At 44.6% G+C, this 18,037-nt stretch overlaps 1 protein-coding gene across 2 annotated transcripts in view; it reads left to right on the forward strand.

The window, feature by feature from the left end:
- Window positions 1–641: 641 nt before the first annotated feature.
- AMER1 (APC membrane recruitment protein 1) overlaps window positions 642–18,037 on the forward strand; it is a 29,041-nt gene continuing 11,645 nt past the window's right edge. Inside the window, exon 1 of one of the 2 annotated variants that reach the window (XM_043895246.1) lies at window positions 642–801. The gene's annotated coding sequence lies outside the window, so the exon portion shown is untranslated. Of the gene's footprint in view, window positions 802–834; window positions 960–18,037 lie in introns of those variants that run through there. The other variant, XM_043895247.1, reaches the window with a different exon arrangement.

An 18,037-nucleotide genomic window follows, 5' to 3' on the forward strand; every position in this document is an offset into this window, starting at 1 on the left:
GTAGAAGCTGGACTCTATGGTCTCTTAAGGCTCCAGTGTGCCGAAAAGGCGGAGGAAGCTGGGACGCTGGAGCTGCAATTGACTTTCCTGGCAGGTGGGTTCCCTCTGAGCGGCTCCGGGGCAGGCGCCCGGGGCCCTGATTCTACGCCTAAGGATGGGGCCGGCAAAGTGCAGGGGGTGCGTTGTAGTCCCCCAGGAACCCCAACCACTCCGCCCCGCCTCTCCCAGCTGGCCTCTCGTTCTGGAATAAACTACCGGTGGCGGCCAGCGCGCCGCAGCCCAATTGCACCGCGGCCACGGAAATAAAAGCGCATGCAAAGCGAAACCGGGCTCCAGAGAGCTCCGTACTGACGGGACCAGCCCCTGGAGTTTACGGCGTCGCCATGCAGCCACCCGCCCGGCGTGAGGGGGTGGGGGACTGAGGAGTCCCAGCTAGGGGTTCTGGAGCCTCTCCGCCCCCTGCCAACACCACGCCCGCGCTTATTTGCATTTAAAGAGAAACGCACCAAGGAAAACAGTGGGCGAGTCAGGAAACGCCTTCTCACCGTGGCGATTGGACCACACGCCTGCCAATCAGGAAGCCAATGCCCCACCCTGTGGCTGTGAAGTCCGGGGTGGGGGGGAGGGGTATGGGGGAGCAGCCCAGAGCCTGGGGAAGGGGATCTGGTGCAGGAGGTGACTGGAGCCACAGCGGCGGCAGAGGCGGCGGTGGCGACGCTCTCAGCCGTAGCAGCCAAGGCTCCAGCTCCGGCCAGGGCGGCGCAAGAGACAAAAACCGGGCTGGAAACCGGACCGAGCCGGGTAAGCATTGCGCGCAGCAGGAGCCTCCGCCTGCCCGCCATACGGTGCAGTCTCGCGTGCTCCACTCTGGCCGCCTGGAAAGGAGCTCTAAGGGCTGGGCCGGTCGGCGTCCGGACTGCTCTGCGCTCCTCTTTGGAACCAGCTTTGAGGACTTTCTGGTGAGGGTCAGAGCCATGTCCTCTGAGCGCTAGCGACCGCGGCTAGAGGTGGAAAGAGGAAGGCAGGCCGGCGGGCTATCCTGGGCCATGCCTCGGGGCTCTCGGGGGAGGCAGCCCGCACGTGCTGCCCTGTGGTCTCCTGAGGGGAGAAGCCAACCAGCACCCCCAGCGGTGCTTTTGTAGGCCGGGAGCTCTACAGCTTTGTTGTAGCACATTAGCTGGAACAGCTGTGTTAGAAGAGTATCGCTCATCACAGCGGCCAAGCTGCCGCCCCTCCCCTTCCCGGTGCATCTCCTGCCTCTCCCTCTTTTCTAGGGACGAAGCCTACGCGCTGGCCTGGGTCCGACGAGTACTTGCTTTGGCGTGGGTTGGGGTATCTACTTTGTCTGTCTCCTCCCTGGAGGAGCTCAGTTGGGCCTGTGGGCTGCTCACTTCCCTTTGGAACCTCGGCCTTGAGGCCCCAACCAGCCGCGCCCCCTGCTCCTGGGCTTCCGGGCGCATCTGGCGCCCGCCCCCGCGGGCAGAGGGGCTGGCAAGCCATCTCTCGCAGTACCTTGGGTTAGGGCAGCAGCTCAAGCTAGTCCTTGGGTTAGAGCTGCAAGGCCGCTTTGTCAAATTCCCTCTCGCCCCCGCGCCTCCCTCCTGTCCCTGCTCCCCCTCCCCCGCCCTGCCTCGCCTCCTGTCCCCTTGGAGGGTACTGGCCGCGCTTTTTTCTCCAACCTCTGGTTAAAAATAGCGATAACCATGGTGTGGTGTGGTGTGGTGTGGTATGGTGTGTGTGTGGCGGGGGGCGGGGGGGGGCGCACGGTTCTGTGCCATAGGTAGGGGGAGTAATTATTGTAGTAGAGAAACAGCCGTTTGGGTGTGTGTGAGAGCTAGAGAAGCAGCCAAATCCTCCAACTTCAAAGTTACTGAAAATACCCAGCCTGCTGGGCTGCTGTCATTGTCTGCTGCAGACACCTCTGACTGGTGACCGTCAGACTTGGCCTAGGCTCTTCCAGTGGTGAGGGGCTGTGCCAGGCGTGCCACAGTTCAGGACAGGCCCTGCAGAGCCAGCCTCCATGGGCCAAGCTTGCCTTGGTGTGGGCCGCGGGAGTCAAGGTGAACCTTTGCCCCTCACACAAATATCTCCTGCAGCTTTGCCTGCCTGCTGCATTCACATGGGCTTGATGGAGGGTCCTGCTTTGTTGGACTCCCCACACCCCCCACCTTGGGAAGTCCAGCAGAGCCCCCTCCCTCAGTGCAGCTCCCCTCATTCGACCCCACTCACTGCTCAGTCTGCACCGAAGTGTGCCCCTTTCTGTGGACTCTAGGCCTTTCTGAGGAACAAGAGGGAAGGAGCTACGTGTGCAGTGTTTAATCGCTCAGTCGTGTCTGACTCTTTGCCATGCCATGGACTGTAGCCCACCAGACATCTCTGTCCATGGGGATTCTCCAGGCAAGAATACCAGAGTGGGTTGTCATGCCCTCCTCAGAGGAGCTTCCCAACCCTGGGATCAAACCCAGGTCTCCTGCATTGCAGGTGGATTCTTTACCATCTGAGCCACCAGGGAAGCCCAGGAGCTATCTAGGGACTTGAAAGGCTCTTCTTGGACCTTTAACACACCTCTGAGGGTGGAAAACTCTGTGTACTACAGGGCCTGGCAAAGCCTAGGCACCTCTGAGAGGAGAAAATGAGACCCAATAAATCCCTCACTTTAATGGAAGGCTAGCTGGGGACTTTTGTGACACTAGCAAGAACTGCAGATAGGACACTACATTCACCTCCTCTCAATTTGACCAAGCACCAATACAATCCCCCTACTTACATCTGGGCATCTCTGATTCAGAGCTGGACATGTCCGCTGCACTATCTTAAACCAGCAGCCACCCAACATATCTGCCCTATATGACTCCCCTCCCCACACTCAGACTCTCTCACCCTACACTGTTCAAATTCTCTTCCCTCTCAGCTCTGGGCCTATCTCCTTAGTGCCTTTCCATCTCTTGCAATCCGTGATGCCCTCTTCTTTCTCAGAACTTAGAACTCCTCCAGGCCACCTGCATCCCTTGGGCATTTTCTGACTTAAATTATAATAGGAAACAAACTATAATTAAATTTCCCTGCCTCTACTTTGTTTCCCTGATACCATGGACGTCTGGGTTCTTTCCGAACTTCTCACAGGGCAAAATGAAACCTGAATCTCAGCCGAAGTTCCCTGAAACCCTAGCAATGCATAGCAGTTAATGAATGCTCAGGAAGTACTTAATGTCTGTAAAACTTTGGAGAAGATCTTTATGTTCCCAACTGGCATTTGTCCTGATTCACATGAAAATGATACTCAAGTCTCTGATATTTATTGAGTATACATAATGAAGATTAAGAAAGGGAATGGGTTTCATCTACAATTTAAAAAAAAATAAAACACAATGTCTAACTTTATAAGCTCAGGACCTGCATTGCCCAGTCCCCAGCTAATTCATGAATCTAGAGACAGTTGCCATGGAGGGAGATGAGAGATCTGTGTGTACATGGGGTATTGTCCTGGGAAGCCTCCAGAAATTAGAGGGGTTTTGGTTAGGCAAAGGATAGTTGTATAAGCAAAATTAGGAATGGGAGGGAGTGGCTGGCAAGCAGGATGAGTGGTGACAGTCTTTTCTGGTTGAGATTGTATGGCTCCAAGGTACAAAGGCCCCTTACAATATCAACCAGAAAAGACCCAGAACTTCCAGATGTTCAAGCTGGATTTAGAAAAGACAGAGGAACCAGAGATCAAATTGCCAACATCTGTTGGATCATAGAGAAAGCAAGGGAATTCCAGAAAAACATCTACCTCTGCTTCATCGACTACGCTAAAGCCTTTGACTGTGTGGATCACAACAAACTGTGGAAAATTCTTAAAGAGATGGGAATACCAGACCACCTGACCTGCCTCTTGAGAAACCTATATGCAGGTCAAGAAGCAACAGTTAGAACTGGACATGGAACAATGGACTGGTTCAAAATCGGGAAAGGAGTACATCAAGGCTGTATATTATTACCCTGCTTATTTAACTTGTATGCAGAGTATATCATGTGAAATGCTGACCTGGATGAATCACAAGCTGGAATCAAGATTGTCAGGAGAAATATCAACAGCCTCAGATATGCGGATGATACTACTCTAATGGCAGAAAGTGAAGAGGAACTAAAGACCCACTTGATGAAAGTGAAAAAACTGGCTTAACACTCAACATTCAAAAAACTGAAATTATGGCATTCGTTCCCATCACTTCATGACAAATAAAAGGGGGAAAAATTGGAAGCAGTGACAGATTGTATTTTCTTGGGCCCTAAATCACTGCAGACAGCGATTGCAGCCATGAAAATTAAAAGATGCTTGCTCCTTGTAAGGAAAGCTATGACAAACCTATATAGCATATTACAAAGCAGAGGCATCACTTTGCCAACAAAGATCTGTATAGTCAAAGCTGTGGTTTTTCCAGTAGTCATGTATGGATGTGAGAGTTGGACCATAAGAAGGCTGAGTGCTGCAGAATTGATGCTTTTGAACTGTGGTATTGGAGAAGACTCTTGAGAGTCCCTTGGACTGCAAGGAGATCAAACCAGTCAGTTGTAAAGGAAATCATTCCTGAATATTCATTGGAAGGACTGATACTGAAACTGGAGCTCCAGTACTTTAACCACCTGGTGTGAAGAGCTGACTCACTGGGAAAGACCCTGTTGCTGGGGAAGATTGAGGGCAGAAGGAGAAGGGGGCAACAGAGGATGAGATACTGACTCAACGGACATGGATTTGAGCAAACTCTGGGAGATAGTGAAGGACAGAGCAGCCTGGCATGCTGCAGTTCCTGGGATCTTAAAGAGTCAGACATGACTTAGCAACTGAACAACAGCAACAGCAATGTAAAAAGGAAGTTGAGGCCCAGTGGTGTTGGGTTTCCCAAATGCCAGGTTGTGAAATGGGGTCTGATCTTGAAGGAATGAAGGAAGGGGCCATCAAAGAGTGGGTAATTGGGAGGTTCTGATATTTTTTTTGTGTGTAGCTATGCCACAATAAAACAGGATTTTAGAAAGGGTTTTAGAATGGGTTCTTAGAAAGGGATTGGAAGAGTGCCATAAGTTGGGCAGGTAAAAAGTCATCTTTGGATCTGGAAGAACTAGGGGAGTAGGCTATCTCTAGAGGAAAACTGTATATTGTCAGCCTCTCTTTGGCTTTGCAGGGGATCTTGGTGGGGCAGCGGGGAAGGACAGAGCCAGGCTTCTGTATACCAATGTGGTAAAGGCTGAATGCCCCTTAGTCCTTTGCTGATCGTTTTTCTCCCAGCTGGACAGGCCTTCAGGAAGCACCAGTTTGGATTCCTTTTCTTACAGACAGGAATCCTGAGACCTTGGAAAGCAGCAGAGACTTGCTTAAGTTCACACAGAATTTAGGGAGAGGCTTAGCAACTAAACACCACCACCAACAGCTGCCTCCTGTGCAACTCCTCTTATCCACTGTATCCGTTAAGCATAAATCTGTACAAATCACATTAATCAACCCCTCTTCTTACCTCACCCATTCATCAAGAGTGAAAAGAAGCTTGGTTAGCTTTCTAGGAACTCCTCCCCTTTCACGTCTCTTGCTTTTTCAATCTTGGTCTACAGCCTGTCGGGCTGAAAGTTTCAGAAGAGAAGTAGTTGAAAGAAGCTGGCAATCTAGTGTTTCTCTTATAGTATAGTGGAGATGTTAAAAATTCCTCAAGAACTGTTACATTTACACTCTCTGAACCAGAGGATGAAGGGAATGAGAAAAATAGCAACAAGTCTGGCTCCTTTGAAGAACCAAAGAGGAAGAAGGGGCTAGAAGAGAGCTGCCTAGTGTTATTTCTTCAGTTCCCCTGCCTCAAGTCCTGTCCAGGCAGATAGACTGGGTGATAAAAGTAAAGCCCTCGGATGAGGCATTTCATTGACTTCCTGTGTCACTCATTCTTGGTTTACCCATCTCGTGGCCAGGAAGTTCTTTCTCAGATGTAATCTTAGCCTCTCATGCTATACTTAAACCGTGTGTGTGTGTGTGTGTGTGTGTGTGTGTGTGTGTGTTGAGAACAGCTGGCTACCATACATGGAGATTTCATGGGCATTAAACCATCTCTTCCACCTTCAACTTCTCTGAATTAAAAAATCAGAGTCTGTCTTCTCTCCTTGGTCTTATTTTTTAAACCTGTGCATGTCGCTAGCAAGGCAGGCAGGGAAACCAGAACCACTGCAGAAGTGCAGGTGCTAACTGAGTGAGGGTGCATTGCTCCCCTGCACCTTCCCTTTTGGGATTAGGGGATAATAAGTACAATGAAGAAAATGGCCTGAGGGAGTTTGGTGGAGGCAGAGGCAAGCATAATGGTGCTGCAGGAGGTGGGGATGGGGGAGCTTTGCAACCTTTTGATCTGCATTTCTTGTTGCAGAGCCTTTATTGCTTTCATCTACAGGTTCGTTTTTTTTTTGTTTGTTTGTTTTTTTCCCTGCTGGGTTTCCAAGCAGATACTAACACCTCTTCTCTAGATAGTGCCCCTCAACTGGGGGCTGCAGCTCTTCTTCAGAGAGAGAGGGCTGGGCCTGGCCAGCTGTGGTCCCTCGAGAATCTGTACATTTCATATAAGCTAGGCCTAGCACATTCAGAAAAGTAGAATGTTGGGTGGGCTTGCGGGGGGAGGGTAGAAGTGAGAGGCATATGGAGTGAGGCTAGGCTGCAGTTCACCTCTGTTCTACAGTGGGCCAAACCAGGTAGGCATCCAGGCCTCCCAATGAAGCCTAGAACCTCCAAAATGACATTTCCTCAACATGACTCCTGACTCAGCAGCCACTGGAAAACTAAACACAGGACTGTCCTTTCCCCAGCTTCATGCAGCCTGGAGGAAGCAGGTTCCCAGTCCAGTCTCCCATTTCTAAATGGGAAAACCGAGGCCCAGAACAGAGAAGTGATTTGTTTGCCAAAGGTTACATAAGAGCATAAAGTTCCTGGCCCTCAATTTAATGCTTCTTCCTCTAAGCACACTGATCTGATCCCCTCCCAAACCTCAGTTTCTTTATTGAGGTCTCTCACTTAGGGTATGGTGCATATAGAGGATATCGTACATATAGAGGATACATAGGAAAGTCAGGAGTCTCCATTGTTCACTTGATCCAGCTACTCCTTGCAGGCTTTCTTGACTGCCTTATCATGTCTCTTTCCCTGGAGTTAGCTCCTCTCCTGTTCTTCATTTGAACAGAGGAGGAAGGAGGTATGTTGCCTGTTTTTGATCTCACCCTTGCTGAGTTAGTACTGAAATAATGGAAGCCTTATGATGCAGGCATGACACCTTCTTTGAATACATCCCTTTCTAAGGAGGTTTGGGAGCCTTAGAGGAGAGTGGCAATTAGGTGGTTCCCAGAGCCCCCACCATTTCAGGCAATCTGGAGAGGCAGCCTCAGCAGCCTGAGGAGAAAGCTGCTGCATCAAGAAGTTTCCCCAGGTAAGCCCAATTCTAGGTAGAGGCAGAGTCTGAGTGACCATACCTCCTAGACTGGATAAGCCCTGTATATTTGGGGCTGAGGCTAAGGGGCAGAGAAGTGAGCCTAGGAAACCTGCAAGCGACATGCAGAGAGCAAGTCTTAAAGGTCAGGCAAAGGGAGTTGGCCTTAATCTTGTAGGCAGTGCAGAATAATTTGATAAGTCAAGGTGTGATGCACTGAAATCAGAGTTGTAAGAAAATGAATCTGGCAAGGGTGTGCAGGATGGATGAGATGGAAGTGGGGAGGCAAGGGGGTGGGATTTCAGTGCTGCAGCAGGAGAGACCAGAGGGAACGCTGTTAAGAGACTTTTGTCATCCTCATCACAGTGAGGGGAAATCTGAGGAACTAGAGTGGAGAAGGAAGCTGCAAGAGGCCCTGTCACAAGGGCCCTTTATTGAACATCTGCTTGGTACCTAACAAGTAATCAATCTTTTATATTTATCATCTCTAATCCTTACTGTGACTCCATATGGTAGGTAGTATTTTCTTCAAAAAGGTTAGGTCACTTTCTCAAATCTCACAGCCTGAAAGAAGTGAAGCTGGCATTTTAGTTCTGGGCTGATAAGCTCTAGCTGAATTAGAATTCAGTTGAACCAACACTGTTTGAGCTGCTGCTCTGTGCTAGATGTGGTGACTGCCGTATAAGATGAAGGAGGCTGCATTCAAGAGAAAAGAACAGACAGGCTGAGGCTGGCCAGAATGAATTACTCATGGCTGAATATGATAATTCATTTGAGGGGCTGGTGTTGAGGAAATAGGAACAGGGGCTAGAGGGCTCATTTTAGGGTCTATGCTGCATCTAGAGTTGGTGAGATGCCCCCTTAAGAAGAGGTACCTCTCAGGAAGGCTGCAAATTAGGGGAGGAGTGGTTGCAGGGATAGCTTGATTGGGGCTCTACCAGCAGCATTTACAGATCTGACAAAGAGTATAAAGCTGGATAGCCCTTCTGTCAGGTCCTGAAAAAAAAAAAATGGTTTTGAGAGTAGACATTGGCTGTGGGCTTTAGAAATGTTAATTCAAATTCCAGATCTTGTAGATCATTTTCCTTAAACTATAGCTCAAGTTCTTTATTTTCATTTTGTCTTTACCTTCATGTTTGTCCCCAGTGTCAGGTTTCTGTCTGGACCTTTGTTTTGGCCCCTCAAACTTATCTCCCAAGGAGAAGAGTAGAGGAACACGTTCCACGGTTTGGGAGTGGTGATAGTGCAGTTTCTGGATAAGAATAATGGCCACAGAAAGCTTTCTGGAATGTGCTAGGTGGGGCCAAAATAGTGGTAGCCAGTGATGACTGGAAATGCTGAAGAGAAGGCTCAACTAGTTTGGTACAAGAGTGTGATAGGAGAGGAAGAGGATGGCTCTCATAGGTGGGAGGGGAACCTGCACAGTCCTCACTCTAAGTCTTCTTCCTTGATTAGGGGCTAACACAGTGCAGCAGAATGGCATAGAATTGGGACTCAGAGGCCTGGAAGTTGGTGTGGCTCTGTCATCATCCCACTGTGTGACCTTAGGCAAGTCTTCTTCCAAGCTTAAACAATTTCCTTCTCTGTGACAAGGAGTTAACATCCCCCAAGGAAATGGCAACCCACGCCAGTATTCTTTTTTTTTAATGTATTAATTTATAATTTAAGGATAATTATTATATTATATTGGTTTCTGCCCTACATCAACATGGATCAGCCATAGGTATACTATGTCCCTTCACTCGTGAGCCTCCCTCCCACCTCATCCCACCCCTCTAGGTTGTCACAGAGCCCCAGTTTGAGTTCCCTGAGTCATACAGAAGATTCTAACTGGCTGTCTATTTTACAAATGTTAGTGTGTATATTTCCATACTACTTTATTCATTTGTCCTACCCTCTCCTTCCTACCACCCTGTGTCCATAAGTCTGTTCTCTATGTCTGCATCTCCATTGCTGTCATGCAAATAGGTTCATCAGTACCATCTTTCTAGATTTCATATATGTGTGTTAATACATGATATTTGTTTTTCTCTTTTTGGTTTAATTCACTCTGTATAATAGGTTCTAGGTTCATCTACCTCCTTTGCACTGACTCAAATATGTTCCTTTTTATGGCTGAGTAATATTCCATTGTATATATATGTACCACTTCTTCTTTATCCATTCATCTGTTGGACATCTAGGTTGCTTCCATGTCCTAGCTACTATAAATAGTGCTGCAGTGAACACTGGGGTACATGTGTCTTTTTCAATTATAGTTTTCTCAGGGTATATGCCCAGAACTGGGATTGTTGGATCATATGGTAGTTTTATTCCTAGTTTTTTTAAGGAATCGCCATACTGTCTTCCATAGTGGCTATATCAATTTACATTTCCATCAACAGTGCAAAAGAGTTCCCTTTTCTCCACGCTCTCTCCAGAATTTATTGTTTGTAGATTTTTTGATGATGGCCATTTTGACTGGTGTGAGGTGATATTTCATTGTAGTTTTGATTTGCATTTCTCTATTATGAGCAATCTTGACCATCTTTTCATGTGTTTTATTAGTCATCTTTATGTATTCTTTGGACAAATGTCTCTTTAGGTCTTCTGCCCACTTTTTGATTGGATTGCTCGTTTTTTGTTTTTGTTTTTCTGGTATTGAACTGCATAAACTGCTTGTATATTTTGGAAATTAATTCTTTGTCAGCTGTTTCATTTGCTATTTTCTCCCATTCTGAGGGTTGTCTTTTCACCTTGTTTATAGTTTCCTTTCCTGTGCAAAAACCTTTTAAGTTTACCTAGGTCCCACTTGTTTATTTTTGTTTTTATTTCCATTACTCTAGGAGGTGGGTCATGGGACTTCCCTGGTGGCTCAGTGGTAAAGAATCTGCCTGCAATGCAGGGGACCCAGGTTTGATCCCTGAGTTGGGAAGATCCCCTGGAGGAGTACATGGCAACCCACTCTAGTATTCTTGCCTAGAGAATCCCATGGACAGAGGAGCGCGGTGGGCTGCAGTCCATTAGGGTCATACAGAGTCAGACAGGACTGAAGTGACAAAGCAGCAGCAGCAGTGGGAAGTGGGTCACAGAGGATCTTGCTGTAATTTACATCAGAGAATATTTTGCCTATGTTTTCTTCTAAGAGTTTTATAGTTTCTGGTCTTACATTTAGGTCTTTAATCCATTTTGAATTTATCTTTGTGTATGGTGTTAGAACAGAGTAGGCAATGGCAACCCACTCCAGTACTCTTGCCTGGAAAATCCCATGGACAGAGAGGCCTGGTAGGCTGCAGTCCATGGAGTCACTGAGAGTCAGACACGACTGAGTGACTTCACTTTCACTTTTCACTTTCATGCATTGGAGAAGGAAATGGCAACCCACTCCAGTGTTCTTGCCTGGAGAATCCCAGGGATGGGGGACCATGGTGGGCTGCCGTCTATTGGGTCACACAGAGTCAGACACGACTGAGGCAACCTAGCAGCAGTAGCAGCAAGGTGTTAGGAAGTGTTATAATTTCATTCTTTTACAGATAGCTGTCAAGTTTTCCCAGCAGCACTTATTGAAGAGACTGTCTTTGCCCCATTGTATATTCTTGCCTCCTTTGTCAAAGATAAAGTGCTCACAAGGTGTGTGGGTTTATCTCTGGGCTTTAGATCTTGTTCCATTGGTTTATATTTCTGTTTTTGTGCCAATACCATACTGTCTTGGGGTTGAGAAGACGGCAACCCATCTTCCAGCATCGTTGCCTGGAAATCCCATGGACAGAGAAGCCTACAGCCCATGGGTTCACAAAGATTTGGACATGGTTGAGTTACTGAGCACACATACCATACTGTCTTTATGACTGTAGCTTTGTAGTATATAGTCTGAAGTCAGGAAGGTTGATTCTTCCAGTTCCATTATTCTTTCTCAAGATGGCTTTGACTATTCAGGGTCTTTGCGTTTCCATGCAAATTTTTGTTCTAGTTCTGTGAAAACTACCATTGGTAGTCTGATAGGGATTGTGTTGAATCTATAGATTACTTTGGGTAGTATACTCATTTTCACTATATTGATTCTTCCAATCCAAGAGCATGGTATATTTCTCCATCTATTTGTGTCATCTTTGATTTCTTTCATCAGTGTTTTATACTTTTCTATATACAGGTGTTTTGTTTCTTTAGGTAAATTTATTCCTAGGATCATTTCCTTAATTTCTCTTTCTGATTTTTCATTGTTAGTGTATAGGAATGCAAGGGATTTCTGTGTATTGATTTTGTATCCTGCAACTTTACAAATTCACTGATTGGTTCCAGAAAGTTTATGATAGTATCTTTGAGATTTTCTATATATAGTATAATATCTGCAAACAGTGAGAGCTTTACTTCTTTTCGAATCTGGATTCCTTTTATTTCATTTTCCTCTCTGATTGCCATAGCTAGGACGTCCAAAACTGTGTTGAATAATAGTGACAAGAGTGGGCACTGTTGTCTTATTCCTCATCGTAGAGGGAATGCTCTCAGTTTTTCACCACTGAGAGTAATATTTGCTGTGGGTTTATATGGCCTTTATTATGTTGAGGTAGATTACTTCTATGCCTATTTTTTGAAGAGTTTATATCATAAATGGGTGTTGAATTTTGTCAAAGGCTTTCTTTGTATCTATTCAGATTATCATATGGTTTTTATCTTTCAATTTGTTTTTTTCTTTTATTTTAAATTTATTTATTTTAATTGGAGGCTAATTACTTTACAGTATTGTGCTGGTTTTTGCCATACATTGACATGAATCAGCCATGGGTGTACATGTGTCCTCATCCCGAACTCTCCTCCACTTCCTCCCCATCCCATCCCTCTGTGTTCTTCCAGTGCACTGGCTTTGAGTGCCCTGTTTCATGCATCAAACTTGGACTGATGATCTATTTCACATATGGTAATATACATGTTTCAATGCTAGTCTCTCAAATCATCCCATCCTTGCCTTCTCCCACAGAGTCCAAATGTCTGTACTTTATATCTATTTTTTTGCTGTCTCACATACAGGGTCATCATTACCATCTTTCTATATTCCATATATATGCATTAATATACTGTATTGGTGTTTTTCTTCCTGACTTACTTCACTCTGTATAATAGGCTACACTTTCATCCACCTCATTAGAACTGATTCAAATGCATTCTTTTTAATAACTAAGTAATAATTCCATTGTGTATATGTACCACAACTTTCTTATCCATTCATCTGCTGATGGACATCTATGTTGCTTATATGTCCTAGCTATTGTAAACAGTGCTGCAATGAACATTGGGGTACACATGTCTCTTTCAGTTCTGATTTCCTCAGTGTGTATGCCCAGCAGTGGGATTGCTGGGTCATATGGAAGTTGTATTTTCATTTTTTAAAGGAATCTCCACACTGTTCTCCATAGTTGCTATACTAATTTGCATTCCCACCAACAGTGTAAGAGGATTCCCTTTTCTCCACACCTTCTCCAGCATTTATTGTTTGTAGACTGTTTGACAGCAGCCATTCTGACTGGTATGAGATGGTACCTTATTGTGGTTTTGCTTTGCATTTCTCTGATAATGAGTGATGTTGAGCATTTTTTCATGCGTTTCTTAGCCATCTCTATGTCTTCTTTGGAGAAATGTCTGTTTAGGTCTTCGGTGAATTTTTTGATTGGTTCGTTTATTTTTCTGCTATTGAGCTGCATGCACTGTTTGTATATTTTTAAGATTAACTCTTTGTCAGTTGTTTCGTTTGCTTTTATTTCCTCCCATTCTGAAGGCTGTCTTTTCACCTTGCTTATAGTTTCCTTTATTGTGCAAAAGCTTTTAAGTTTAAATAGGTCCCATTTGTTTATTTTTGCTCTTATTTCCATTACTCTGGGAGATGGGTCATAGGGGATCTTGCTGTGATTTATGTCAGAGAATGTTTTGCTGTGTTTTCCTCTAGGAATTTTATGGTTTCTGGTCTTACATTTAGATCTTTAATCCATTTTGAGTTTATTTTTGTGTATGGTGTTAGAAAGTGTTCTAGTTTCATTCTTTTACAGGTGGTTGACCACTTTTCCCAGCATCACTTGTTAAAGAGATTGTCTTTTTTCCCTGTTGTATTCTTGCCTCCTTTGTGAAAGATAAGGTGTCCATAGATGCATGGATTTATCTCTGGATTTTCTATTTTGTTCCATCGATCTATATTTCTGTCTTTGTGTCAGTACCATACTGTCTTGATGACTGTAGCTTTGCAATATAGTCTAAAGTCAGGCAGGTTGATTCCTCCAGTTCCATCCTTCTTTCTCAAGATGGCTTTGGCTATTCGAGGTTTTTTGTATTTCCATACAAATTATGAAATTGTTTGTTCTAGTTCTGTGAAAAATACCATTGGTAGCTTGATAGGGATTACATTGAATCTGTAGATTGCTTTGGGTAGTCTACTCACTTTCACTATATTGATTCTTCTGATCCATGAACATGGTATGTTTCTCCATCTATTTGTGTCACCTTTGAATTCTTTCATCAGTGTTTTATAGTTTTCTATATATAGGTCTTTTGTTGCTTTAGGTAGATTTATTCCTAAGTATTTTATTCTTTTCATCACAATGGTGAATGAGATTTTTTTCTTTAATTTCTCTTCCTGTTTTCTCATTGTTAGTGTGTGGGAATGCAAGGGATTTTTGTGTGTTAATTTTATATCCTGCATCTTTGTTATATTCATTGATTAGCAATTTTCTGGTAGTGTCTTTAGGGTATTCTATGTAGAGGATCATGTCATCTGCAAGCAGTGAGAGTTTTACTTCTTCTTTTCTGATCTGGATTCCTTTTTTTTTTTTTTTTTTTTCCTTTTTCTTCTCTGATTGCTGTGGCTAAAACTTTCAAAACTATTTTGATTAGTAGTGGTGAGAGTGGGCACCTTTGTCGTGTTCCTGACTTTAGGGGAAATGCTTTCAATTTTTCACCATTGAGGATAATGTTTGCTGTGGGTTTATCACATATGGCTTTTATTATGTTGAGGTATATTCCTTCTATGCTTGCTTTCTGGAGAGCTTTTATCATAAATGGGTGTTGAATTTTGTCAAAGGCTTTCTCTGCATCTATTGAGATAATCATATGATTTTTATCCTTCAATTTGTTAATGTGGTATATCACATTGATTGATTTGCAAATATTGACGAATCCTTGCATCTGTGGGATAAAGCCCACTTGTTCATGATATATGAGCTTTTAGATGTGTTGCTGAATTCTGTTTGCTAAAATTTTGTTGAGGACTTTTGCATCTATATTCATCAGTGATATTGGCCTGTAGTTTTCTTTTTCTGTGTTGTCTTTGTCTGGTTTTGGTATCAGGGTGATGGTGGCCTCATAGAATAATCGGAAGTGTCCCTTCCTCTGCAATTTTTTGAAAGATTTTTAAAAGGATAGGCATTAGCTCTTCTCTAAATGTTTGATAGAATTCTCCTGTGAAGCCATCTGGTCCTGGGCTTTTGTTTTTTGGGAGATTTTTTATCACAACTTCAACTTCAGTGCTTATAATTGAGTTGTTCATTATTTCTATTTCTTCCTGGTTCAGTCTTAGAAGATTGAACTTTTCTAAGAATCTGTCCATTTCTTCCAGGTTATCCATTTTATTGCCATATTGTTGTTCATAATAGTCTTTTGTAATGCTTTGTATTTCTGCATTGTCTATTGTAACCTCTCCTTTTTCATTTCTAATTTTGTTGATTTGATTCTTCTCCCTTTTTTCCTTCATGAGTCTGGCTAAAGGTTTGTCAATTTTATTTATCTCTTCAAAGAATCTGCTTTTAGTTTATTAATCTTTACTATTGTCCCTTCATTTCCTTTTCATTTACTTATGCTCTGATGTTTATGATTTCTTTCCTTCTGCTAACTTTGGGTCTTTTCTTTTATTCTTCTTTTTCCAGTTGTTTTAGGTGTAAAGTTAGGTTGTCTATTAGATGTTTTTGTTTGTTTGTTTGTTTGTTTCTCGAGGTAGGATTGTGTATAAACTTCCCTCTTAGAACTGCTTTTGCTGCATCCCATAGGTTTTGGGTCATCATGGTTTCACTGTCATGTTTTTCTAGGAACTTTTTGATTTCTCTTTTTACTTCTTCAATAACCTGCTTGTTATTTAGAAATTTATTGTTCAATCTCCATGTGTTTGTGTTTTATACAGTTTTTTTTTCTCCTGTAATTGATACCTAGTCTCAGCCTTGTGGTCAGAAAACATGCTTGATATGATTTCAGTTTTCTTAAATTTACTGATTCTTGATTTGTGAACCAGGATGTGGTATATCCTGGAGAATGTTCCATGTGCATTTGAGAAGAATGTATTCTCCACTCCAGTATTCATGCCAGGAAAATCGCATGGACAGAGGAGCCTGGTGAGGTACAGTCCATAGTGTTGCAAAAGAGACATGACTTAGTGACTAAACAGCAACAGCAACCAGGCATGATTAATGAATCACTGGGAAGGAGAAATGGTGGTGAGTGAGGAAGTGGGGAACATTTTGTAAGCTGGTAAGTACCATGAGTGCTTCCCTTGTGGCTCAATGGTAAAGAATCTGCCTGCCAATGCAGGAGATGTGGGTTCTATCCCTGGGTTGGGACGATCTCCTAAAGAAGGAAATGACAACCTACTGCAGTTTTCTTGCCTGGGGAATCCCCTGGGCAGAGGAGCCTGGCAGGCTATAATCCATGGGGGTCACAGAAGAGTAGCACATGACTTAGTGATTAAATAACAAGTACCAGGAGTGGATGAAGGACATTTGTTGATTTGAATTTCCTTAGTATCAGTACCTTAGCTAAGTTTGGATTGTTGACCTTTCTGGTTTGGGCTAGAGAACCTGGTTAGTGGAAATTCCCAGATAAACCAGAGCTGTTAACCAGTAGCCGATTTGAGGAAACATTTTGGACCCCCGAAATCAAAAGTTGACTAAAAGAACAACTGAAGCCTCCTGTGAGAAGAAATGAAGCCTCCTTTATTTACCATTTGTGGAAATTGAGGCCCAAGAAGGTTTGGTGACATACCCTTAGAGCCTGGGAAGCACCTTAGTCAACCCTGATTGAGGTAGTTTTGCTGCTAGAAATTGTCCAACTATAGTTTGAATAAAACAGAGAAGGCAGTGGCACCCCACTCCAGTATTCTTGTCTGGAAAATCCCATGGACAGAGAGGCCTGGTAGGCTGCAGTTCATGGGGTCGCTAAGAGTCAGACATAACTGAGTGACTTCACTTTCACTTTTCACTTTCATGCATTGGAGAAGGAAATGGCAACCCACTCCAGTCTTCTTGCCTGGAGAATCCCAGGGATGGGGAAGCCTGGTGGGCTGCCCTCTTTGGGTTGGCTCAGAGTCAGACATGACTGAAGCAACTTAGCAGCAGCAGTTTGAATAAAATATATGTAAAACTAGTTGCTATGTTTTTGAGCCTCTGTTATATAATGGATTTTATTTGTTACTTTATATACATCAGATTTTAATTACTTAAAATAGCTTTAAAAGGTAGGCACTCTTAATAGCCTCATCTTCCAGTTGAAACCAAAAGAACTTGCTGGATTTCCCCCAGGTAGGGAGAGCTGATTACAGTGCAGAATTGGCTGACTCTCAGGAAGTGGGGGGAGGGTGGCCGGACTTCCTGTCCTTATTACTCCTTCCTTAGACCACCTTCCACTGCATGTACAAGTGCAGGATGCACCCAGAGTGGGCTTGCTCCCAGGAAAACTTCTTGGAGGAGGTCTGGGAAACTACGACTGGTTAAGGCCATGCCTCTGGAGCTACTGCATAAATCCACATACTTCTTCCCTGAACTCAGCCTTCTCTAAGTTGGCTGAGCTGGCCCCAGGAAATAGGGCTGGGAGCAGAATGTGCAAGACTGCAGCTGTTTCCCCGTTACTGAGATGGATTCCTGGAGCAAATTTGTGACTGAAAAAAAAAAAGAAAGAAAAAAAAAATCTGTGACTGGTCTCTTGCTGTATTTTGAGATGAGAGGAGGAGGAAGTAGCTCTGACCTAGCCTTCCACTGGTCTAAGAATGGCCTGAGGCTGGCCTCTCTTGAGCAGGGATGGACACAGCCCAATTCCTGCCATGCTAGCAATAGCTGCAGCTAGTGGCCCCTGCCAGGGATCACAGGGTAGCCTTACAGTATTCCCTCACCCACAAGTCCAACTGAAACTTAGATAGGCATGCAGTTTGAGAAACCTTAGGGTGGAGGGGCTCTGCACTTAGCAGGACTACTTTCTTGGCAGAAACTATGAAGAGAGCCAGCCTCAGCCTGAGGGAGCTGCAGAATCTCTCCCTTTGCAGTCCCCTTTGCCTTCTGCCCCACCTCACTCCTGAACTCTGGTCCCGAGCAAAGGTAGCATAGCCCACTGGGAAAGGACAGCATTGGGACCTGGTGAGGTAGTAAGGAGTATGAAAAAGAGGCCTGAGTGAGATGGCTAGGTGGAGCTGGGCTTAGGAGGCACTAGCTACAGGCGATTCCTGCCAGCTTCTGTCCTACTGCCTTGTGGGGGACACAGGGCAGAGACACTATGGGTGGGTACTTGGCTCTGGAAGGGACAAAGCAGGGAGGTAGGAGACAGCATAATTTCAACTCTGGCCTTTGCCAGCAAAGATGGCCCTGGGCCTAGTTAGGAGGAGGACCTGAAGCTGG

The sequence above is a fragment of the Cervus elaphus genome, chromosome X (genome assembly GCF_910594005.1).
Source record: "Cervus elaphus chromosome X, mCerEla1.1, whole genome shotgun sequence".
Lineage (NCBI taxonomy): Eukaryota > Metazoa > Chordata > Mammalia > Artiodactyla > Cervidae > Cervus > Cervus elaphus.